This window comes from Macaca fascicularis, chromosome 14 (genome assembly GCF_037993035.2).
Source record: "Macaca fascicularis isolate 582-1 chromosome 14, T2T-MFA8v1.1".
NCBI classification, from domain to species: domain Eukaryota; kingdom Metazoa; phylum Chordata; class Mammalia; order Primates; family Cercopithecidae; genus Macaca; species Macaca fascicularis.
The window spans coordinates 41,666,073-41,693,249 of record NC_088388.1 but is presented as its reverse complement, the minus strand read 5'-3'; the positions used below and the strand labels follow the sequence as shown (position 1 = coordinate 41,693,249).

At 35.0% G+C, this 27,177-nt stretch overlaps 1 long non-coding RNA gene across 1 annotated transcript in view; it reads right to left on the bottom strand.

The window, feature by feature from the left end:
* The window catches only part of LOC123568758 (uncharacterized), a 308,367-nt gene extending 282,567 nt beyond the window's left edge, over positions 1–25,800 (bottom strand). Inside the window, exon 1 of the long non-coding RNA XR_006692274.2 lies at positions 25,741–25,800. This is a non-coding gene — a long non-coding RNA (uncharacterized lncRNA). The remainder of the gene's footprint in view (positions 1–25,740) is intronic.
* Positions 25,801–27,177: the final 1,377 nt, after the last annotated feature.

The following is a 27,177-nucleotide window of genomic DNA, read 5'->3' as shown; positions in this document are numbered from 1 at the left end:
GGTACTAAGAAACAGTTGTGCCTCTTTGAAAGCATATGAAGGGAATAATCTAGTGACAAAGAAATTCTATGTGAATTGATCATGCTTCAAAATAATCATTTGGAAACTGATACTAAACAATAACTAAAATATTGCAAATAGTTTGGAAACTGATACTAAACAATTAAAATTAAAATGTTGAAAATAAATGAGAAACCGATACTCATCACAACTAAAATCCTGAAAATGCAGTGATTAGAATATTGCCAACTGCAAAAACTGCTCTTCTTGATTAATACGTGCTTGCTATTTCCCCATCTGCAATGTTAAAAAGTGATGCTACATTTTCAAGCTTGGCTATTAATGTAATCAGTGAAAATGTTAATTCAATAACTCATAATCATGATATATGCATGAATGAGTATTCTAAATGAATATGACATAGGCAACTATGAATAAAACAAACTTACTAGTTGAAATTATGATTTTTAACTGAAATATGTGTTCACAATACCTCACAAATCAAAGTGTTCTGAAGCTTCAAATTTTAGAAAGTGCTGAGTTACAGCTAAACTAGTGCCTGTAATCCTCAGGATGAGACTACCTCCTGGAGCAATGGAGAATTTTTCCTTGTGAGTTGTGTGGTAAATTGTACTTGGCGCTCCCTTTCCAGATGAGTGACAAAACAGACATATTTTGAGGGCTCCAGCATTTTAACAGTTTATGCCTCTGTTAGGTACAATGCTTTTGTTAAAATAGTATGGTGATAAGAATGATGATACTCCCTTTGAAAATTACTACATATTTGAGAACAAATAAAGAGTTGAAAGAAGATTTACTGAGTGTCAAATGATTTTCACATATATCATATCTCTAACAGAAATATTATTGGCTTGAGTATCCCCAAGAGTTCCAGTTTTTTTTTTTTTAATCAATTAAAAATTATCTTGATCCCCAACCAGATGTCATATGCAAATGGAAATCCAGAATTCTCTAATCAATATCATTTAAAATTTTCTAGAATATTTCTTTTTCTCCTAAGAAACTCTTGTTAAAATATCTTACTTCCACTTATGCTTCTTTGCTCTTTTCTGTGTAACCTTATTTATTATCTAATCTATATAAACCCCTCAATGAAGCTTTTACTTTCCCTTAGTGGTTTTTCATATCCAAAAGAAATAAGTGGGGAGGGGACTTCCAGGTCATAGATAAGACAAATGGTTGCATTCTTCTGAGTTTCTTATTAACCTTTCCAAAAAAGGCAATGAGATATGCATTTATCTCAGTAGCAAAGGGATTATTGAATTCTGTCTGTCCTTTGTCCCCAAGAAGATTCCTTGTGAGGGAGGTATGTAGCCTTTGTATCTTAGTAGTTATCTTTTTAGAAATAGAATTGTTACAGAAAAGGGATGTTGATCCAGACCCCAAGAGAGTTCTTGCTTGCACAAGAAAGAATTCAGGGTGAGTCCGCAGTGCAAAGCAAAAGCAAGTTTATTAAGAAGGTAAAGTGGTGAAAGGACAGCTACTCCATAGACAGAGTAGGACGTTGCTGAAAGTAAGAAGAGGAACATGCCTACCCTAGGTACAATGCTTGTATATATGGGGAGATATGTTCTGCTACAAGGGTTTGTGATAATGCATTAATTTTCTTAATTACTATATTTTGCGAGAATCAATATTCTCTTTAAAGCAAAATTAGGAATGTCTTTGTTGTCCAGATATCAGGATATCTGGACACTGCCAAGTCTGGGTCTATTTAGTAAACATTATTAATTTGTTCTCTGAACTGAAAACATCTAGAGGCTAGGAATGCCTAACTTTCTGAGAATGCAGCCCAGTAAGTCCCAGCCTCATTTTCCTAGCCCTCACTCAAAATGGAGTTGCTCTGGTTCAAATACCTCTGACAAAATGGGAGGCGAGATTTTCCCAGGCTGTTCACGGGTGTGATATCCTAACTTTTAAAATTGGAACCCAGAATCTAAGAGAGATTAATTAGCTAAATGAAGTTATATGGTTAGCAGGTATCATAGTTTGCATTTAAATAAGTATGTCTGTTCCTATCAGCTTTTATTTTTTTGCTTGTTTATTGCTGTTGGTGGTGTTTTTTTATACAAACTAAATTTGGACTTTCAGGGCAACTATGGTTTTGGGCAAACAGGAAAGCTGCAACAAAAAATATTAAAGAAGCAAGATAGTGCTAAGGATAGAAAAATGAAGCAACAGTATTCTCAGAGCTGAAACACAAGTACATGAACAAACCTTTGAAAGGTGTAAGAACACACCCTTGTCTAAAGCAGAAGGTAGAATACCACATATGTTAATATATGCAACGTGAACGGAAAACTCAGAGATAAAGCATTAATAAAATGAAAGTATTTTTACTTAACAAAGAAGATATACTCTCAAAACAACACCTCAAAGCTCTCCAATGCTCTGGGTGCCTCTGTTATGGGACAGTTCAAATTCATAGTATGGTCAGAGGTAACACCACTGCAATAAGAATAGAAGTGACTTAACCAATCTTTTCACACTCTGTACAGAGCTTTGTTGTTGAAGAATAAACTGGAAACCGATGGAAATATATGTAGCTTTTATTCACTATGTATGAAGCACTCCATCTGTCTGACATTTTTTTCTAATCTTCATGCATTGCTAAAGGTCCTGTGTATTATTTCTGTGATGATGATTGAGAATTGGTGCTTGAAAATTGATGAAAATCTCAAAGTATACAAGAACACATTGACACATCAGAATTCCAGTAACTTGGCTTTGCTTAACGTAAATTTTGATGTAAAACATGATCTAGATTTAATTATAGAAGCAAATTTCAACTCAATGCAACCATGTCAAAAGTTTAGGTGATTTAGAAACTACTGAAAGTATTAAAATGAAACTCTTAAAATAGGTTTTCTCTTTTATGTGATATATGTAGAAAAATTTGTAATGTATATGCAGTCAACTAATCACTAAATATCATGACCCATAGGCCTCTGATTGAATCTATTGGCCATTTATAATTTCTCCATCTGAAAAATCCCTGTTTGACACTCATGCTTTGAACACCCATCAGTTCTTTCATAAGATAACAGTGAAAGTATCACAATTCATTTATTTGTTATTTGATTTCAGGTCAGAGCTAGTGGCTCTGAAAGCATTTTAGTTAAGTTGCTTTGACTATAACGTTTTTTATCACCATGAATCTAATTGACAGGTATTAAATTATCAAGTCTTTCAAAAAATAACATTTGAGGACACGTAGGAGAAAATAATGCATTTTAAAAAAATGTTACAGTAAAGTTCACAGCTGACCTTTGACTCTTAAGAGTTTTAAGTTTTTTTGTTGTCCATTCCCCAGTGTATGTTTTTGCTGCTTTATAGAAGATCAATTGGTTGTAAGTACTTGGCTTTATTTCTGAATTCTCTATTTTGTTCCATTGGTCTGTGTGTCTATTTTCATACCAGCACCATGCTGTTTTGGTTACTATAGCCTTGTAGTATAATTTGAAGGCAGGTGATGTGATGCTTCCAAATTTGCTCTTTTTGCTTAGAATTACTTTGGTTATTTGAGCTCTTCTTTTTTTTTTTTTTTTTTTTTTTTAGTTCTCTATGAATTTTAACATTGCTTTTTCTAATGCTATGAAAAATGATGTTGGTATTTTGATAGGAATTGAAACCAAATGTTAATAAAAATAAATAAATGGAACCTAATTCAACTAAAAAGTTTCTGCACAGCAAAAGTACTCATCAAAAGAGCAAACAGACCTACAGAATGGGAGAAAATGTTTGCAAACTATACCTCCGATAAAAGACTAATATCAAGAATCTATAGAGAACTCCAATCAGCAAGAAAGCAGAAAAAACATAAAAAACAACAACAACCAAATAATCCCATTAAAAAGTAGGGAAATGACATGAACAAACATCTCTCAAAGAATACATACAAATATCCTAGAAACATAAGAAAAAATGCTCAACATCACTAATCATCAGGGGAATGCAAATTAAGACCACAATAAAATAACACCTTACCCCAGCCAGAATGGCATATCAAAAAGTAGAAAACAATAGATATTGGTACAGATGTGTGAAAAGGGAACACTTATACACTGCTGGTGGTATTATAAATCAGCACAACCACTATGAAAGCAGCATTAAGATTTCTCAAAAAACTAAAATTAAATCTACCATCAATCCAGCAATACCACTACTGGATATCTACCCCCAAAAAAGAAGTACCCTGCACATGTATGTTTATCACAACACAATACACAATTGTAAAGATATTGGATTGATATAAGTGTCCATCAACTGATGAGTGGATAAACAAAATGTGGCATATATATATGTATATATGTATATATACATATATATGTCTGTATATGTATACACCATATGTGTGTGTGTGCGTGTTCACTTGTATTTATAGTGGAATACTAGTCAGCCATAGAAAAGAGTGAAATAATGTCTTGCAGCAACTTGGATGAAATTGGAGACCATTTTCCTAAGTGTAGTAACTTAGGAATGGAAAACCGAATATCACATGTTTTTACTTATAAGTGGGAGCTTGGCTATGGATATGCAATGACATACAAACGAGTATAATGGACATTGAAGACTCAGAAGCAGGGAGACTGAGAGGGAGTGTGGGAATGAAAATTACCTATTGAGTACAATATACACTATTTTGTTGATGGTTACACTAAAATCTCAGACTTCACCGCTATACAATTCATCCATGTAACAAGAAAACACTTCTACCTCTGAATATATTCAAATAAATAAATAAATAGAATGTCTTTAGAAACGTGTAGTGGACAGTTAAATAATTACCAAGAGTGAGAAAATGTGTGAGCCCACCAAACAAGCATGTCCATGTGGAGTCTGTCTTTACCAAATAAACATAAGGAAGCAAGTTATATTTAAAGTGCACATGGAAGAAATTTCCATTGTTCTTTCACATTTTGTTGTTGCTCACTGCATCCCTTTATCAAGCTCTCATTTTAACTGTTTTTTTCAGTCTGTTTGTGCTGCAACAACAAAATACCACAGACTAATTTATTTAAAAACAGATAGTTGTTTCTCAAGGTTCTGGAGACTGGAGAGTCCAAGGTCAAGGCACTGAGAGGTTTAGTGTCTGGTGACTGGTAAGGGCTACTCTCTGCTTCCATGATGGTCCCCTGAGGCTGCATCTTGCAGAGGGGAAGAATGTTGTGTCTTTACATGACAGAAGAGACAGAAGGGATAAACCTGCCCCCTCAACCCCTTTTTTAAGGCAATAATTCATTTATAAGGATGACCAGATTACCTACTAAGAGCTCTACCTTTTAATATTGCTGCATTTAGGACTAAGTATCAACATAAATTTTGGAGGAGATACACACCTTCAGACTATAACACTGCCTCATAAGTTTTTGATCAGGTATATGTTGAACACTTCTGTTGAAGAATTAAAAGAGATTCAGAAGCAATAGTGTATTAGGGTTTTCCAAAGAAACATAACCAATAGAATATATATATTTTATATATATGAGATATATATATGTTCTATATGTACACATATTCTCTCTATATATCTCTTATATTTATGTGTGTGTGTGAGTATATATATATTATATACATACTCACATACACACACACACATATATATACTTTTTGAGGAGATTTATTATGGAAATCGGTTAACATGGTTAAGAAGACTAAGAAGCCCACAATCTGCTGTCTGCAAGTTGAAGAACCAGTAAAGTCAGTAGTATAATTTAGTCCAAGTCCAAAGGTCTGACAATTAAAGGGCTGATGATGAAAGTCCTGGTCTGTGTCTGAAAACCCAAGAACCAGAGCACTGATGATGCAGAGAAAGAGAAGATGAATGTCTCAGCTCATCCAGAGTGGTCAAATTCACTCTTTCTCTAACTTTTATTTCTATACAGACCCTCAACAGATTAGATGATGTCTACCCGCATTGAAGAAGGCAAGATTTTTTACTCCGTTTGCCGATACAAATACTAATCTCATCCGATTAGATCTTCACAGACACACCCAGAAATAATGTTTTACCAGGTATTGATGCATCCCTTAATCCAATCTAGTTGACATATAGATTAGCCACCACACATGGATACAGACAACTTGTCTGCATTCTCTTATTTTTTCCCATGATTACATCTACTAATGTCTTAGTATTCTAGGACTTTCATAAAAAAATCCCACAGATTAGGTGGCTTAAACAATAGAAATTAACTTTCTTCCAGTTCTGAAGGCTGGAAAGTTAAAAATCAAGGTTCTGGCAGGGTTTAGTTTTTCGTAAAGGCTTTTTCCCTGGCTTCCCAACAATTCCCTTCTTACCGTGTTCTTACATGGTGAAGAGAGGGAGAGCTCTAGTATATCCGCCTCATCCTATAAAGGCACTAACCCTATCTAATTACGGTCTCATACTTACGAACTCATTTATCCTTAATTACCTCCTAAAGGTACTATTCTGAATATAAATTTTGGGAGGACACAATTTAATCCATAGCAACTCCCTTTTTTCTATTTATGAGCTAAACCTGGAAAACTTAAAAATATAAATATTTTGTTAATTTTTCTATGACTAATATAGAATATATTGCTTTTTTGGTAATTGAAATTGATTTTATACAATTAATTTCAATACAAATAAAACATGTTTGTTTTTAAAAAGAGGCAGAATATTTCAGAAAGGCTTTCTGCAGCATAGAAGATAATACACTTAATTACAAAAAAAAAAAAAAAATGACCCTATTGATACCCAATCAATGTGTAACTTTCTGATTAACTTTGTATGTCCATATAAAAATATATTTTACAAGTACAGACGGTATCCATTGCTTCTCACCCTGTTAGACATATGAAATGAATCTTCTTCTTCATGTATCTGACTGAGGAAGCTGCATTGATTTGGCAATCCTGGTATACTGTGTTGTTTCAGACTGTCATTCTGTACTTTGTATCCAGCTCAGAAAAGACTCTTCAATGAGAAAATGGAAAAGCTATATGGCCTGCATGATCCCACAGCTTATACATGTAGAAATATCCAAAGGCACCTTTATAGTAGTGAAACTATCACTTTTCATTTATATAAATTCTTTCATTTCAGGAGCTCACAGTGGTTCAGAAATGCTATTCCACTGATCCTCACAGTCATTCTTAGAGACACTGACGGGTGCTTATTAAAATGGGAAGTGGATCCAGTTCTAACAAATGATGATCATGGTTAACTTCGGGGCAAAAGAAAATGGTCTTGCCAGAGAAATAAATGTATATGCCTTCCTAAGGTAGGAACATTTAACTAGAGGATGAGACTCTGGCACATGGTTACTGCAGTGTCTCACATTCTAAGGATATGATTAACCCAGCGGCTGAGATAAGGCAGACACCACAGCATCTGTTTAACTCACTACCTCCTCCGGGGAACTCAATTTTTGCTGAACATAAATCTGACCAAAATTCTCCCAGAAGTTTCCTCTTTCTCCTCTGTGACTGTGTTTGATGCCAACAAATGAAGATATGTCTAAATATACAAATAACATACATATGTAAATAAAAGCTGTGGCTACTTGTACACCTCTAGCAGTACAGTTATCAGGAGAGTCACCTTATTTATTTTTTGAAATACATCTAGCAAGACTCCAAATGACTCTGATTAGGGCAGGGGTTTGCAGTTGTTATTTTAGTTTAAAAGAAGTCTACAGTGTGCTAGTGGGTGCCCACATAGGTTACCAGGGACCCACAAAAAGGTTTCAGGGGGGCCAGTACTTCCTGTCCCTTTTTGGGGGTAAAATTTTGGATGTGCATGAATGCAGTTTTTCTTCTATGTTGGCTATTCATACATTTCATAATATTTTCAAAGACAATGGTAAATTTCTATGTTTAAGAACCACTGCTCTTGGGCTGTGATACAGTGGAGTACATCAGTTCAGTTATAACATCAAAAAGTAAAGCAAAAGTCAGTAAAATACAAATTACATTCTAGATTGGAGCATGTCAAAAGGACACAGAGTCAAGCTGAAAGAGCTTCCAGTAGTCAATCGCCTTAACAAGTAATCAATAATGTTTCTAGTGATACACCATTTTGATATAAGGTACCCGCTTAACATGATGTGAAGGAAAAGTTACTTCATATTTATTTTATGATTCTCCAAATTCCCTAACCCTAGTCTAACCTTGAGAAAGCATCAGGCAAACCCAATTTAAGAGATACTATTCAAAATGTATGACAAGTAATCTTCAAAACTGTTATGGCCACTAAAAAACAAGGAAAGACAGCCATGCGCAGTGGCTCACTCCTGTAATCCTAGCATTTTGGGAGGCTGAGGTGGTCGGATTGTCTAAGCTCAGGAGTTCAAGACCAGCCTGGGCAAAACAGTGAAACACCGTCTCTACTAAAATACAACAACAATTAGCCAGGCGTGATGGTATGCGCTAGTAGTCCCAGCTACTCAGAAGGCTGAGGCAGGAGAATCGCTTGAACCTGGGAGGTGGAGGTTGCAGTGAGCTGAAATTATGCCATTGCACTCCAGCTGGGTGATAGAGTGAGACTCCATCTCTAAAAAAAATACAAGGAAAGCCTTGGTATATGTCACAGACTGAAAAAGACTAAAGAACCGTAATAACAAAATGCAGTATTTTATTCTGGGCAGGATCCTGGAATAGAAAACAGAATAAAACTGGTCAATTCTGAATAAAGCTATATTATTTAATAGTGTTGAACCATTGTTAAGTATTTGAGCAATTGTACCATGATTATCTGTGATACTAACATTAAATAAAATGAGGTCAAATGTATATGGGAATTCGCTGTATCATCTTTAAGAATGTTCCTTTAGATACAACTTTTAAAAATTGCGTGAAGTTCACTTTATTCATTCTTTTGTTAATTGTACTTATGGTATTAAATTGAAGAACCCATTGCAAAATCCTAGGTTGTGAAGATTTAGTCCTAAGGTTTGTTCTGCTAGTTTTATAGTTTTAGCTCTGATGCTTAGTTTGTTGATTGATTTTGAATTAATTCTTATAGATGGAGTGAAGTTGAAGTCTGATTTCATTTTTTACAATTTTGCCATCATCATTGCTCCAGTAATTATTTTTTTAATAATTGAATGATTTTGGAATTCTTGAAATTCTACATGAATTTGAGGATGGGTTTTTCTATTTTTGAAAGAAAAGAGGACCATAAATCTTTAAATACATGTTCTTTGTGTGCCTTTGGAAAGTGGTGATTTGTACATAATTCCACAATGTCATGTCAATTTACCTCACTTGATGCTATCTAGATTTTCTGTTTACTTTTATTGAATGATTTCATCTATAGTCATTTATAATATATCCAAATAAGCAAATAAAACTAGAATATACCACTCAGACCACTGCCTGTGTTCAAATACTTGAGATACCTCTTATTTTAATAAAAGTGTTACCTTGGGCAGGTTACTTAATCTCACTGTGTTTTAAATTTCTCAGTTGTGAAACAAGGCTAATGTTCCTACTTCATGGGGCTGTTTTAAGGTTAAATCAGTGTGTTAGTGTGATAAAAATACCATTTAGCACCCAGTATGTTCTCAGTAAATGACACTATTATGAAAAGCTGCAATCACTTGAAACAATATTGGAGCTGTGATAACTGCCATACGTATTTGGGAAAAACAAACTGAATTATAGACATTGTATAATCAGAAGAAAATTAAAAAAAAGTGGTTTGCCATTTTTTATGTGACTTTACTAGAGAGATTGAAAGAAAACCTGGAAGCATTAATAACAGTCTGATTACTGGCTGATTACTGTAGTCATTGTAAATTACAGTGTCAGAAAGAAATACCATGGTTCATAACAATGAACTATTCCAATGCCTCTGAAAGGACACAGATGTGATCAGTTCTAAAGACCTACATAAAGAAAGGTGAAAAGGAGTAATTATAACTGAAACTCACAGTGGATGAGAATAAGATGTATTTATTAATTAGTATTGCCACCTTTGAAAAATAGAGTTGTTTTTTATATCTACAAAGATCTATGAAGCATTTTTTTAGGTGGCTGCTATGGTCTCAGTGGTTTATAAAAGCTTATTGCAAAATAAAATATGTCATAAACACGCTTCATTTTTAGCCACTTTTTGAAGGAATAATAATAATAACATGGATGAACCTGGAACACATTATGCTAAATTAAATAATTCAGACACATAGAGACAAATATCACATGATATCACTGATTTGTGAATTTTTTTTAATGAATACATAAAAACAGGAAGTAGAATGGTCATCATCAAGGAAGAAAGTGAAGGGAAAGGAGATGTTAGCCAAATGATACAAAGTTGCAGTTAGATAGGATGAGTGAAGCTAGAGATACAATGTACAGCATGAAGACTAAAGTTAATAATATTGTATTGTATCCTGAAAATTTTGTAAGAGTATATTTCAAATGCTCTTACCACATACACACACATAATTATGTTAAATAATGGATATGTTAATTTGCTTGTCTGTAGTACTTCACTATGTATATCAAAACATCATGTTGTATACCTTAAATATGGACAATAAAAATAAATATAAATTAAAAAATAACAAAGGACAATAATTATATAAAGATCTTTAAAAATCTGATGCAATGTATCACATTCATTATAGCTAACATATTTTGGAGCAGTTACTGTGGTCCTGTTCTAAGAGTTTAACATGCCTTATTTCATTTTGCTTTCATACTAAATTAAAGAGGTGGAAACTATTATCATTCTCTCTCAGACCAAGGTGAGGAAACAGGCTCAAATTGGATGCTGCATCAGCCAGCACACAGTTAATAAGAAATAAATTAACTCAACTAGTCTTACATCAGAATCTAAATTTAACTACTGCGATGAAATGGTTCTGAACTGCAGCAGTCACAATTGTCTGCCATTTTCCCATATTTTTCTTAGCTGTGTATATATTCATATGATGTTGGTGATGATAATATCAACAGCTTTAATTTATTAAATATCCCCAAGGTGCTGTGTTATTCTATCTATATGATGATATGTAATTTTTACAGAAAACTATTTTATTATCCTCATGTGAGAAGCGAGAAAATATTGAGGTACAAGAAAGTTTAGTCATTTTCCTAGTGACACAGAATGGAAGACAGAGTTTGAACTCAAAGCTCATGTTTTGAACCAGAAGTCAAGAAAGGTGTAAAAAACATGGAACCAAGAGAAAATGTCATTCATGGTCCAGAGGGGCACAGATCTATGGGATCTAGGTGGCAGAGATAGATAGATAAATGCTATGTGTAGCATGATAGAAATACTGTTGAGGGTCACATGACCCAGTTTGGATGAAAAGGAGGTGTGCAGAAATGGGTTTGTTACGGAGCATTTTAGACACTGTCTTGACTTTGAGTGAAGAATTTGTCAGGTGAATAAAGGTGATGACTCATTGTAGAGTCATGAGAAACATTAGCCGTTAGAGCAATGCAAGTACGTTCTGGAATTCTGTACATTTGTGTAATGAGGAGTGATTCTGAAGGCATTTGTGTTTAACACACTTCAAAGTCACTAGGTGTCTATATTATTGGCTAAAAGCTTTGAGCAAGATACATTATTACAAGCTAGAAAAATGCTTGATAAACACACCCCTAAGAGGTAATATATATACCACTTATTCTCATTCACATGTGAGAGACAAAAACTGAACTCATGGAGCTAAAGAGTAGAATGATTGTAGCAATGCCTGGGAAGGGTAGTGGAAAGGTGGGGATCAAGAAGGGATGGTTAATGGGTACAAGAAAATTGAGCTGGATAAAATGAGTAAGATCTAGTGTTCACAAGCACTATAGGGTGACTATAGTTAATAATAATTTACTTTATATTTCAAAATAACTAAAAGAGTAGATTTGGAATATTCTTAAACAAATGATAAATGCTTGAGATGACATATATCATATTTACCCTATTTGATGATTATACATTACATACTTGCATAACAATATCACATGTACCCCATAAATATTTACAACTATTACTTACCCATAAAAATAAAAATAATGTATTACATGTCTAATAAATACCAAACACTGAGCAGGGTGCATTTGTAATATTTTATCTCATTAAAGCTTATCAAGAACAATACAAGGTAAGTGCTATTTATCATATTTTATATGTGAGGAAATAAGACTTTGATTTTTCAACTGAACTGGCCAAAGTCTTGTGCCAAATAATTGATGACCCCAGATTTCAAATCTAGATTTTAATAAGTCCATAAACCAACATAAATACTGTTTTGAAAGTAATCTAGTAAACTCCTTGAAGTCAGGGATCTTATATAACTTGATAATTACTATATCCTCAGTGCCTGGAGTTGGTGTTATTCCAGGGTACTCAATAAGTATTGTGCTAATTTCAAGTGAGTTACATCAATCTTCTATAAAATGATCCATGATCATTCTCTAGAAGTGTGTCCCCAACTTTCTTGAGCATTGATGAGAAAATGTTGATCAACTATGCATTGGCTCACTGTAGTGGTTATTTTTGCTAACCACTTTTTTATTTCTGTGTTTCATTTCAATAAGTTTCTTAAGGATAGTTCCTGACTTTCATATTGTCATTTCTTTCAGAGTGTCTTGGTTTTAGTAAATTATTAGTAATGTAATAAATATATGTGTAATCAGTTCTTTTGCTAAGTGCATCTAGTCATCTGTGATCTTCTTGAGCCTTCCTGCAACCCTCCAAAGTAGGTTCATTAGAATTATCCTTTATCTCAGTTACAAAAATCTATAGATATATTGAACTATTTACCAATTTATTTACTAAGATCAAATGATTTTTATGCATTTTCTTGTTAATCCCATGTTTGGGAACTTGTTTTCTTACCTAATTCTGTCTTCTTTCCTTCTTCATGTTATATATCAACTTACTATTGTCATATTGGAGAATAACTGTCATTAGCTGTTTCTTGATTATAATCTTGAAACTCATCAACCATTCATTACAGGAAGTTTTCTCTTGCACCCCATTCATAACACTATACTATAATTGTCTCTGCTTGTTATTAGTCTGAAATATTCATGATAGCAAGTGCTATGCTTTTAGAGAGCTCTTCATAAATTTTGGAAAATGATAGATGTTTAGTATTTTTTAAATGAATGAATGTTTGCTTTTTTGCTATTATCACTAACCTTATCTGTTGCAGCTCCTCCACCTGAAAACCCTTCTACACAATCTTAGTTTTCAGCTGCCAATATAACAGAAATGAGGTTACCTTGATTATTAATGTGTACTTATTGTGTTCAACTAAGGAAATCTAGGTGATGCTTAATAAAGCAGCATTTTTTGCTATCCATTGCAGCATTCATTTCAAATTCCCTAAAACATAGTAGTTTAAAACAATATTTATTATTTAACAGTTTCTGAGTCAGGATTTTGGGAGTGGTTTTGTTATAATTCTGGCTCAACCTTACTCACAAGGATGAAAAGGGTCAGTTAGGGCTACAGTCATCTCGAGTTTTGACCAAGAAAAGATTGGCTTACAAGTACATTCATATGAGTATTGTCAGGTCATAGGTCCTAACTGGCTGTTGGCCAGAGACTTCAATTTCTTGCCACATGAGACTCTCCATAGAGTAGCTAATAGTATGTTAGATTACTCCTCCCAGAGTGAGGACTTTAAAAAAGAAAAAGAGACAGAAAGATGTGCACACAAAAAACAGGATCTTTTTGTAACCTAATCTCAAAAGTAAAATCTCATTACCTCTATTGGTTAGAAGTCAGTAGTCCAGCGCCTACTCAAAGTGAGGAGACTATATGCATGAGGGAATGGATACTAGAAAGCAGGGATTGCTGGAAGTCATTTAGAGACTGTCTACCATAGAAAAGGATCAGCAACATTTTTTGCTTAATTCATTGTCTGTTAATGTTAACTTCTTCAGATTACATAAACAATGATCAACGCATAACTTACATTATTTTAATACTCTTTCTTAATATCCTATCTTATAGACCATTTTTCAAAACATAGACTCTAGAGTTTTGTGGACTTAACATATTGATCCTAAGTAATAGATATAAAAAGACCAAACACCTACTCACCTTTGATTTCTTTGATCATGATTTTTGTGGTGTTTGGGTTTATACTGGGTTACCATTTATTTTCCCTTGTATTTGTCAACACTAAGCTAGAGTTGCCATTACCATGCCTACAGAGAACAGAGGAAATGTCAAAGGAAGAACAGAAATAGTATTTTTATATTCTCTTATAAAAAGAGACTTTGATATTTGCACAGCATTCCCACCTCCACTGCCCCATTGAATCTATAAAGTCTGAGGATCAGCTCATTCAGTTTGACCCATTTGACACTAGAGGTAATCAGTACATGTCACAAATTCATGTATGCGTTTTTAGAACTACACTTGCTATCATTTTATTTATTTATCTATCTATTTATTTATTTAATTTTTGCGTATTTCTGCTTTTGAGAGTAAGTGCAGACATATAATGATCGTTTGAGCTAAAAGTAAAGTGAGCCTCAATTTTTCACTAAATGAGACCTCCTCGACAATCTTTTTAGTAGTCTATAAAAAACACAAGGTAGTAACCAAAAGTGATGTTTGAGAGCTTCCAGACAACACAATATATAAGCCTTTTGTCTTATCCTTTATTTTCATTTCACCCCCAACACCCCAGACCTGCTTACTAAAGTGATTACTCTGACATTGCAAAATTTTTTTTTTCTGAGATAAAGTCCAAAATATACCATAATTATAAAGGAAAGGAAATCATGGGTAAATAGTTAAAATTAAAAAGGGAGACAACAATTCTGGGTTTTTGGAGCCATATAAAAATAATTAGTGGATATTTTCTAGTCTTAAGAACAATTTGGAAAATAGAAAAATCACTAGTTGTTTGTATGTATAATTAACAGATTCTTGTGAAATTATTGAATATAGTTTGGCCTACTCAATTTCTACTGTGTTTTCCTTTAAACACCTTAGTTACATAGACTGTAGTTAAATTTCCACCTAACCATAGGCAAAGAAAATTATATTGACTGCAAGGGAATATGTATAGGATTACAAAAATTTGAGCAATGAAAATTCAGCTTCCAGTAATTGTGGAGTAACTTGGTCAGAATAACTCTCACATAGATACAAATTATGAAGTTCAGACAAAACATTATTTTTTAAAAAATTAATAGAACTGTAGTTTCACCCAAAGTAAAGATAAGCTAGAAAGCAATCCATTCCAACTAAAGATGGAAGTGTCATTGGGTGATATTTGAATACCTATAACTTTTGGCCTGACAGGTGGCAAAATTGAAAATTTACGTTTTACTGGTTGCACATGTGAGAAAATAGTTCTAAAGGTTGTCAGATAAGCTGGAAAATCCATAAATTAGTTCAGCCATTGTGAAAGACAGTTTGGCAATTTCTCAAAGAACTTGAAACAGAACTACCATTCTACCCAGCAATCCCATTACTGAGTATATATAACCAAAGGAATGCAAATCGTTCCACCATAAAGACAAATGTATGTGAATGTTCATCGCAGTACACTATTCACAATAGCAAAGACATGGAATCAACCTAGGTGTCCATCAGTGGTGGAATGGATAAGGAAAATGTGGTACATATACAACATAAAATACTATATAGCCATAAAAAAGAATGAGATCATGTCCTTTGCAGCAGTATGAATGCAGCTGGATGCCATTAGTCTAAACAAACTAAGGCAAGAACAGGAAAGCAAATCCACATGTTCTCAGTTATATGTGGGAGCAGAACATTAATCAGACATGGACACAACAAAGGGGACAATAGACACCATAGCCTACTTGAGGGTAGAGGGTGGGAAGAGGTTGAGGATTGAAAAACTAACTATTGTGTACTATGCTTATTACCTGGATGAGAAAAAACTTGTACACCATACCCCCATGATGTGCAATTTACCTGTATAACAAATCTGCACATGTACCTCTGAAACTAAAATACAAGTTTACATTACAGCCATTCTGACTGGTATGAAATGGTTTTCCTCCTTTATTGACCTAGGCACTTATAGCTATAAACTTCCCAATTAGTACTGTTGTGCTGTTTCACATAGGTTTGGGTATTTTGTGTTTCCTTTATCATTTGTTTCACTAAGTTTTTCATTTCTTTCTTAATTTCTTCATTGACCCCCACACACAAACCTGGTCTTTCAGGGGCATATTGTTTAATTTCCATGCTATTTATGTAGTTTCCAAAATTCCTTTTGTTATTAATTTCTAGTTTTATTCCATTGTGTTCCAAGAAGATGCTTGATATTATTTCAATTTTTTAAAATGTTTTCAAACTTATTTTGTGACCCAATATATGGTCCATCTTTAAGAATGCGATCAGGAAAGGGATATGTATTCTCCAAATATTGTATGAGATTTTCTGTAAATATCTGTTACATCAATTTGGTCTATAGTGCAGATGAAGTCTGATTTTCTGTCTGAACGATCTGTCCAGTGCTCAAAGTGTGGTGTTGAGATCTCCAGCCATTATTGTGTTGCGGCCTACCTCTTTGCTTAGTGTTAACAATTTTCTTTACTTATCTAGGTGCTTCAGTGTTCAGTTCATATATATTTAAAAGTGTTATATTCTCTTGCTGAATTGGCCTCTTTACCATTATATAGTGAGTTTTGTCTCTGCTTACAGTTTTTGACTTGAAATCTATTTTGTGTGATGTAAGTATAGTGTCTTCTGCTCTTTTTTGGTTTCCATTGGCATGCGATATCTATTTCCATTCCTTATTTTTCAGTCTATATGTGTCTTTATAGGTGAACTATGTTTCTTATATGCAATAAATCAATGAGTCCTGCTTTTTCATCCATTCAGCCCAGTCTATCTTTTGATTGAAGAGTTTAGTTCATTTATATTCAAAGTTATTATTAACAAGGACTTATTACTACCATTTATTTTTTTTTCTTGTTGTCTTGTGGTTTTCCTTCTTTCTTTTCTTCCTGTCTTCCTCTAGTGAATGAAATTTTCTCTAGTGATATGATTTAGTTTCCTGCCTGTTATTTATTGTGTATCTGTTGCATGATTTTTGGTTTGAGCTTACCATGAAGCTTGCAAATACTATCTTATAACCCGGGATTTAACCTGACAACAATTTAACACTACTTGCAAAAGCAAACAGATAATTGAATAAAAAGAAAACTAATAAAAACTCTACACCTTAGCTTTATGCCCCAATTTTTTAATTTTCTGTTGTTTCTATTTATATCTTATTGAACTATGTCTTGAAAAGTTGTTATAGTTATTATTTTTTATTCATTCATCATTTAGTCTTTATACTTAGGATAAAAGCAGTATATACATCATAGTTACAGTGTTAGCATATTCTGTGTTTTTCTGTATACTTACTATTACCAGTGAGTTTCGTACCTTCAGGTAATTATTTATTGCTCATTGATGTCTTCTTCTTTCTGACTGAAGTACTCTGTTTAGCATTTTTTGTAGGACAGGTCTGATATTCATGAAATCTCTTACCATTTGTTTGTTTTGAAAAGTGTTTATTTCTCCTTCAGGTTTAAAGAAATTTCCATCAGATATACTTTTTTAGGGTAAGAGTTTTTTTCCCTTTATCACTTTAAATATATCATACCACTCTCTCCTGGTCCTTAAAATTTGCATTGAAAAGTCTGCTGCCAGATATATTGGAGCTCCAATGTATGTTATTTGTTTCTTTTCTCTGGCTGTTTTCAGGATCCTTTCTCTATTTTTGACCTTTGGGAGTTTTATTATTAAATGTCTTCAGATAGTCATCTATGAGTTATATTTGCTTGGTATTTTATAACCCTCTTGTACTTACATAATGATGTATTTTTCTACGTTTGGAAGTTTCCTGGTTTTTATCCCTATGAATAAACTTTCTGCTCTTATCTCTTTCTCTACCTCCTTCTTAAAGCCAATAACTCTTAGATTTACCCTTTTGAGGCTATTTTATAGATTCTGTAGGCATACTTCATTGTTTTTTATTATTTTGACAGTTGTCTCCTCTTACTGTATATTTTCAAATATCCTGTCTTTAAACTTACTAATTGTTTCTTCTGCTGGATATATTCTGCTATTAAAGAACTCTGATGCATTCTTCAGTATGCAAATTGAATTTTTCAGCTCCAGAATTTCTCCTTGATTTTTAAAAATTATTTTCATCTCTTTGTTAAATTTATCTGATACATTTCCAAATTCCTTCTCTGTGTTATCTTGAATTTCTTTGAGTCTTCTCAACACTGTTATTTTAAATTATCTGTCTAAAAGGTCACATACCTCTGTTTCTCCAGGAATGGTCCCTGGTGCCTTACTTAGTTCATTTGGTATAGTCATGTTTTCCTGGACAGTGTTGATGCTAGCAGATGTTCTTTGGTGTCTGGAACTTAAAGAGTTAGCTATTTATTGTAGTCTTCACTCTCTGGTCTTATTTGCAATAATCCTTCTTGGGAAGGCTTTCCAGATATTTGAAAGAACTTGGGTTTTATGATCTAAGCTGTATCTGCTTCAGGAGGCTCCCCAACCTCAGTAACACTATAGTTCTTGCAGACTCATGAGGTACCACCTTGAAGGTCTTGTACAAGATCTGGGAGAATTCTCTGGATTACCACACAGATACATCTGTTTTCTTTCTTTACTTTCTCTAAAACTAATGAACTTTCTCTCTCTGTTCTAAGCCACCTAAACCTAGGGATGGAGTGATGCAAGAATTTCTGTGGCCACCACCAATATGACTGTACTGGGTCAAACCTGAAGCCAGCACAGCACTGGGTCCCCCCACTCAAGGCCTGCTATAACCACTCCCTGGATACTGCCTATGTTCATTCAAGGCCCTGGGGCTCTACAATCAGTAGATGGCTAGCCAGCCCTGTATTTCTTCCTTCAGGGAAGCAAGGTCCCCAGTCCCTGAGTTAGTCCAAAAGTGCCTTCCAGGAGTCAGGGTCTAGAGTCAAAAACCTTAGAAGTTGACCTAGTATTCCGTTCTATTGTGGCTGAGCTGGTACTCCAACCATAAGATACAGCTCTTCCAACTCATCCCTCCCATTTCCAAAGGAAGACTAGCCTCATCCTACAGCTACCGCTACCCCAAATCACAAGGAGTACTGCCAGACTACCATCGACATTCCTTTAAAGCCCAAGTTCTCCCAAGTCAGCTTGTGGTGAATGCTGCCAGACTTGGTACTTACACTTCAGGGGAGTGGGATCCCCTCTGACCAGGCCAGGTACAGAAATGCCATTGAAGAGGCAAGTCCTGGAATCAGAGATGCCAAGAGCTCTCTTGATTCTCTACTCCCCTGTGGCCATGCTGGTACCTGAAGCCAGCAAATCTCAGAGGCTCATCCAAAGCCCTCCATGTAGGACCTGGGTATCGCTGCTGCTTATTAAGGGCCCAAGGGCTCTTCAGTTAGTAGGTGATGAATGCTGCCAGCTGAGGTTCTTTCCTTCAAGGCAGCAGGTTCCCTTCTGGCCCAAGGTGTTTCTACAAATGTCTTCTGGGAGCTACATGCTGGAATGTGTGCCTTGTTAATCTGACTGGTGCCTGTCCTGCTGCATCTTGCATCCTAGATGCAAGACAAAGTCCTCCCCACTATTTCCTCTTTTCTCCTCAAGTGGAAAAACAGGCTTCTTTTTTGGAGCTTTGAGCTGTGCATCCTGGGGTTACAGGAGGAGTAACGCCAGCACTCCCTTGCTGCCTCAGCTGGTACCTCAGCCTGTCACATGCCCCCTAGTCCACTGTCTCTGGGCCTAGTTCAGCACTAGGAATTGCATAAGAGTTGCAATTTCAAGTTACCTTTCAAGTTTACTTGGAGACACAAAGTCCTTGGTGGCAAGGTTTACAAGTATTCAAGTTTGGACCACTGGAATTGGTGATTCCCTTCTTGCTAGGGCTGGTTTAAATGTTTCCTCTGTGGACAAGCTTTGACTGTGTTTGGATCAGTTTTCCTTTCTGCTCTAACAGAACAGCACTGAGTTCAATGCCTCACAATTGCTGTATTCTCTCTTTCCTAGTGCCCAGAGATGCTCTCTGCACCAGTCACAACTGACAGGGGTGGGGGAAAGGTGGCATCAGGAATTCACAATGTTTTTTCCCATCTCTTCAGTGCCTTTTTTTTTTTTTTTTTTGAGATGGAGTTTCTCTCTTGTTGCCCAGGCTGGAGTGCAATGGCATGATCTGAGCTCATTGCAACCTCTGCCTCCTGGATATTCAAGCAATTCTTCTGCCTCAGCCTCCTGGGTAGCTGGGATTACAGGTGCCTGCCATCATGCCCCGATAATTTTTGTATTTTTAGTAGAGATGGGATTTCACCACTTTGGCCAGGCTGGTCTGAAACTCCTGACCTCTGGTGATCTGCCCACCTCAGCCTCCCAAAGTGCTGGGATTATAGGCATGAGCCCCCATGTCTGGCCTCAGTGCCTCTTTTAGTGATAGGAAGATAAAACTAGATACTATGAGAGTGCTCACCTAATTTTTGGTTCTTATGAAGGTATTTCATCTGGGTAGACAGTTGTTAACTTGATGTCCTTGGTGGAGGGACAACTGGTGGAACTTTCTACTCTGCCTTCTTTCTCTCTCTCTCATTTGAATTTCTGATACACAACTGTATCTATTATCAAATATGAACATGGAACAAACTCATATTGTACTAAAGAACATGTCTTGTATTTTGCCTAATGACCAAAATAAGACAGCAATGACTGATAACTATTATTAGCAGTAAATGTTTAACATCAGGAAAATGTAAAATGTCTTTAGTGGTATTTTAAGACGGTTTGTAAAGCTTAGAGGAGTTGGGATGTGGAGAAATGCTGCCATAGACCAGGGAAATAATATTTTCATAGTATCTGTGGTTAAGACCCCAAGCTTCACAAAGCCCCTTCTTTCCAATAAGGAATAAGCTAACAGAGGAGACAAAGTTATATATAGTAAGACAGGAAAGGGAAGGAAGTTGATGTGCTATGAAGCAGAACTATGGACCCTTGAAAACTCAGGGATCTCTGCCCCCCCTCCTCACTTTCAAGGACATGTAGCGTTGCTCAGCTCATGAATGAAATTAATTAAGCACTTCAATTAAAAGTCACCTTGACTCTAGCAATCAATCAATCAGCAAATCAGCAAGGTTGTCCTCATTTCTAAATTTTTCATAATGGGAAACGTTAAATTTCGATTAACTCTTTCTGGGCACACAGACACACACACACACACACACACACACACACACACAGAGTCTACAGAAGTATTACTTTGTTATCCTAAATCCCATTACTAGAAACTTTGGTTAGAAACAAATATAAAATATATATTATTTACATCATTCTAAGGATGAACAAATTTAGGCTTAGAATATTTTAGATACTTTGCCATAGTCACAAATTATAGACCTAATATTTGAAATCACTTCTGCTTTTTTCTATTTTTTTAAGACGGAATTTTGCTTTTGTTGCTCAGGTCGTAGTGCAGTGGCACAATCTCGGCTCACTGCAACCTCCGCCTCCAGGGTTCAGGTGATTCTCCTGACTTAGACTCCCAAGTATCTGGGATTACAGGCGCACACCACCACCTCCAGCTAATTTTTTTGTATTTTAAGTAGAAACAGGGTTTCACCGTGTTAGCCATACTGGTCTTGAAATCCTAACTTCAGGTGATCCGCCTGCCTTGGCCTCCCAAAATGCTGGGATTATGGCGTAAGCCACCACGCCCGGCCCACTTCTGCTTTTTTCTAATGAAGATTTAAACCACTTATCAAAGCTCTTTTAACTATACATTTAAAAGGAAGCAGTTTTGCCATTTGTAAATTATGTGTCAATAAGTCTGAATTTTTTTAAAGTAAAAGTATATTGAAGCTATATGAACAAGATAAATGTGAGTCATTTTGCTCTTACAAATTTTTTATTAAAGGCACACTAATGAATGCTACTTAAAACAATAATAAAAGAGCTAAATAACTCATAGGAGGCAAATAGTATTGAGAGTAAGAGATGAACTTTGGGGCTCTCCATGCTTCATTTAGAAATCTGTCTCTGCCACTAAATAGTTATGTGACTTTGAGAAGAATTACTTAAAATCTCTAAGTCCATTTTTTTTATCTGCCAAATGAGCTAACAATATTTCCTTATGACTTCCTTGAAGATTTAATGAGATTGAGTGTGTGTGTGTGTGTGTGTGTGTGTGTGTGTGTGTGTATACACACATCATGGTGCAAAGGGTAGACTCTCAATGAGTGGCATTATTATTGGATTTAATGAGAGCCTTTTTCTCCAGTTGTTGAAAGTGAATTGCAAGGACATAGAGGAACTGAAAGCTTCTTACGTATTCTCCAAACTGAAAATGTGGAGAGGGAAGAAAGGACATTGAGATATTGCATCCCTGGAGACAATGTAAGACAAAAGCTCTTATAAGTGAGAGCTTTTAAGAGGTGTGTTTATTGCATCCCTGGAGATATTGCATCCCGGGAGATACTAAGAGCCAAGTAATACTGACCAATCAAGGAGACAGTGAACAAACAGCCAGGACACAGCCTATATGTACATTAAGTGTCTGAAGAGATAGGAAAAAATTAAAAGCGGTGTCTTCTGAATTTATGCTTTTTCCTTTGTCAAGAAAGGTTATTGGTATTGCCCTCCGCAGAAATTAATTTCTTCAGCAAACATTTATTAAGTGACACATAGAAGACAGGTTCTGGAGGCTTGTGCCCCGAAACTGCCAGAAATAATCTCTAAATATATGTAGATCATTGAATGTGGAGCACTAAGATATTGTATCCAACTACTTTCCAAATGTGTGTCTTAATTTTGATTCTACTCCCACCACACTCCAAGCCAGCCTTGAGTGGAAATTGCTTATTTGGGGCGTTGTGATAAAATCAGAAAGAACGGACAAGGAAGGAATATCAGTCTAAAGAACACATTATGGGCCCAGATTTCACTGAGGGTAATTGAAGCTTATTTCTTGGGGAATCTCTAGAAGCTGGTGTCATGCACACTCCTCAGTATATGAAGGATATTGAATACCAGCACAGCAACTCCTGTAAAGGGATGCTGAGGTTGGCATTGGGGTTAATTCCTTTGCATTTCTGGCCCATTTATGAGCATGCAAAACACTGGGGCTAAGGACAAGGAAAGTCCTCAGGCAAAGGAAAGCAGGTGCTGGCTGACTTTGCACTAAAATAGTAAGAGGAAAGGCTAGGAGTGGGGTTAAAGTCGTAATAAGTGTCACTTTCATAAGAACTAGGTTAAGCAAACACAAACAGGTTTCTTTACTTCAGTTATTCTCACTTCTGTTAGTATGTGAATGTAAATATAAGTTATGTAGCTTCAATATGGGGGTATAAGTGTTTCCCAAACTGTTTAACAAAGAATCCTTTGCATTCCCAAACATTCTGTAAGATTAGAGTTTCTTATAACTATTATAGCATCTAGGATCTGTTCCAATTGCCTATATTTTACAAATAAGAAAAATTAGGTCTAGATAAGTAGTAATATATTAATAATAACTAAAAGTGCAGAAATGTGGAAAGAGAAGATTAGCTTTTTACACAAAGTTAAGTCAGTGAGGAATCCAGAACATGTGACAGGGTTTTGTGTTAAACACATCCTTGTGATTACTTTCTCATTCTAGCTTTATCTCTTCTCCTATTAGCCTTTTTTTATGCTGGCTCTGTTCTTTGATATCAAATCTTTCATGTCCATCAATCTATATCTAAAGTATATATTTTACTGTAACCATTATATGAAGTATAATTACTTAACAAAACATATATTAAATAATAGATAATACATAATTCATATTACTTAATATATTTATAATTAATATATTGATACCAAGGCATTATGCCACTTTTATAATTCCACCTCCACTCAACAGAGAACGTTCAAATCTTTATTTTCTAATTGTTATCCCTATAAGTAGATTATACACATAAGATTATTTTTGTTTACTAGGTGAGGACACAGAGGTCTAAAAATGTTGGCATTTTCTAAAAGTGATAAAATAACTTGTACTTAGAGCCAAGATTCAAACTCAAGAATAAAATTTTTGCCTTCTGATCAGTTGAAACCTACTTCAGGTTCACCCAAACTCCCTCTGTTCTCAAAGTCCTTGAATTAATGTTTTTGGATATTTCAGTTGGGGTTATAAATGGCCTCGCTATAGAGTAATTGCTCTTTCAAACACGTTTAGTAAACTAGTGGTGGTCATGCATGAGTTTCTGGCATTTTGCATGACAAACCTTATAACATTTTATAAGCCTAAAAGAACACAAAGAAAGGGAGACCAAGTAGCTCCAACACAATCAGGCAATAAACAAGTATATAAATAAAAGGTTAATATCACTAATTATTAGAGAAATGCAAATAAAAACCACAATGAGATACTATATCATACCAGTCACAATGGCTATTACTAAAAAGTCAAAAAATAACAGATGATAGCAAGGTTGTGGAGAAAAAAGAACACTTTTATACACTATTGGTGGGTGCATAAATTAGTTCAACTATTGCAGAAAGCAGTGTAGTGATTCTCTAATGAGCTAAATCAGAAATAGCACTTGACCCAGCAATCCTATTACTGGGTATATACCCAGAGCAATATAAATCATTCTACCATAAAGACACATGCAGAGGTGTGTTTATTGCAGCATTATTCACAATAGAAAAGACATGGAGTCAACCAAATGTCCATCAATCACAGATTGGATAAAGAAAATATGGTACATGTGTACCATAGAACACTATGCAGCCATAAAAAGTAACGAGATTATGTCCTTTATAGGAACACCAGTGGAGATTGAGGCCATTATCATTAGCAAAGTAACACAGGAACCAAAACCAAATACCACATGTTCTCACTTACAAGTGGGAGCTAAACGATGAGATCACATGAACACAGGGAAACAACAGACCCTGGGGCCTACTTGAAGGTCAAGGGTAGGAGTAGGGAGAGGATTACAAAAAAATAACTACTGAGCACTAGACCTACTACTTGGGTGATAAAATAATCTGTACAACAAACCCCTGTGACATGAGTTTACCTATATGACAAACCTGCACATGTACCCTGAACCTAAAAAATAAAAGTAAAAAAACAAGTGGACAATAAAGTAAAAGTTTTATCTAAATATTCAAATTCTTTATCTGAATTTATTTTTATTTTTTATATTTTATATAAAATTATTATATTTTATATAATAATATGGTACATTTTTATATTATATTGACTTTAAGTTATTTATAGTCCCAAGAATCTGTCACCTCTAGAAAACTGGTGGCTAAAGTCAAAATTTATATTGACCTTAAGTTATTTATAGTCCTGGGAATCTGTCACCTCTAGAAAACTGGTGGCTAAAGTCAAACAGAAATCTACATAAGGTGAGCTAAAATGCCTAGAAAGGAATTGATCCCAACAGAACCCAGCCCGGACAATCTTTACCGTAATAGCAAAGACAGTTTACCGATCAAAGAGAACATATTGAAAAGCATAGCTTTGTTCCTTGAAGGTGCTCCTTATACAGACCTCTACGGAATAATGTGTAAGTTATTTGGTGATAGAGAAGTAGATGGTTAAGGGAAAAAAGTAGAATTAGTTATTTCATGTGAAAGACTGCTAGACATTTTGAGATGCAAACTACTTTAGTATCTATCAGAAACAGCAAAGGGCAGAAAAGAGTAAAAAATTGTCTGGATACATTACATCAAGGCACCTACCTGTATGGCCCATTGTGAGGTAAATGAGGTCAAAAGTAAAATAAAATCATACTCACCCAATGGAGACTATGTCACTCCAGAAATAGTTATGGGGGCAACTTTTTGCTGGAGATCGAGTACTGCCTTATAAAACCTGTTGAAGGCACATAAAATAGAAGTTATGATGATAGTAACAGTAATATAAACAGTGATGCATATTTATGAACATTTACAGTTTTCAAAACACTTTCACATACATAATTTTATTTAGTTTCACATTATTCAAATTGCTACTGGAAAATAAAGAAGATCCAAATTGTTATTATTGGCATATTCTTAAGCTCAAATACATTTTTAATAGAGAAGGTAATTCCAAAAAAAAATGTTTTTCTCAGATCCCCAAAATCTTTAGAATGTGTCAAGTTGGTACTCTTAACCAGATGTGTGATCTACTTGATTGTCAAGGTTGACAAATTATTCTAATGCTCATAATAACCATTCCCATAGATATATTTCCTTATCTGATAAAATTGAAGCTAAGAATTTTTTTTTTTCTCAAGAACTGCCAATCTGCAAAATGATAGAGAAAAGACTCAAAACGAACTCAGGCTCTAAATTCAATTACCACATTTTCTTTGCAGATGATAAACTTTATAATGCGAAGTTCATACTATAAAAGTTTTGCTTTGTTTAAATATATAATGTACAATTGCTCTATGGTACATGTTGCATGAACTGATTGACCTAGCCCACTCAATAACTTGACATTTTTTTTTGAGTTTACAACTGAAGTTGGTTTCCACTGTTGCTACAACTCAACAAGATGTTGAAGATCATTCCTTAACTATGACTTTTCAACCAGCCACAAAACACACATTTTAGACCTGCCAAATGTATTAGCTTTCCTGTACAAAAATGTGTTAAAAATCTGTTGGCTTAAAATAAATCTCCTGGTTAAATCACAGTTATATAGGTCAGGAGTCTGAGTGTGCTCTAATGTGTGTTATGCTGCATATAAAAAGGCTGAAATCATGGTGCCAGCCAGGCTGGGGTCTTATCTGGAGACTATGGTGAAGAGTACTCTTTCATGCTCATTGTGGTTGCTGGCTGAATTCAGTTCCTGCAGTTGCAGGACTAAGGTCTCTTTCTTTGCTGGCTTCCAGGTGGGAGTATCTCTAGGTCAAGAGTTTGAGACCAGCCTGGCTAATGTGGTGAAACCTTGTCTCTACTAAAAGTACAAAAATTAGCCAGACGTGATGGCACATGCTTGTAATCTCAGCTACTCGGGAGGCTGAGGCAGGAGAACCTCTTGAACCTGGGAGGCAGAGGTTGCAGTGAGCCAAGATCATGCCATTGCACTCCAGCCTAGGCGATAAGAGCAAAATTCCATCTCAAAAAATAAAAAAAAAGAAAGCATGTGCTATTTAGTCACATGCATTACCTCACATACTTATTTTTTTGGTGATGAGAACACTTAAAATCTACTCTTAGAAGCTTTCAAGAATGCAATACAT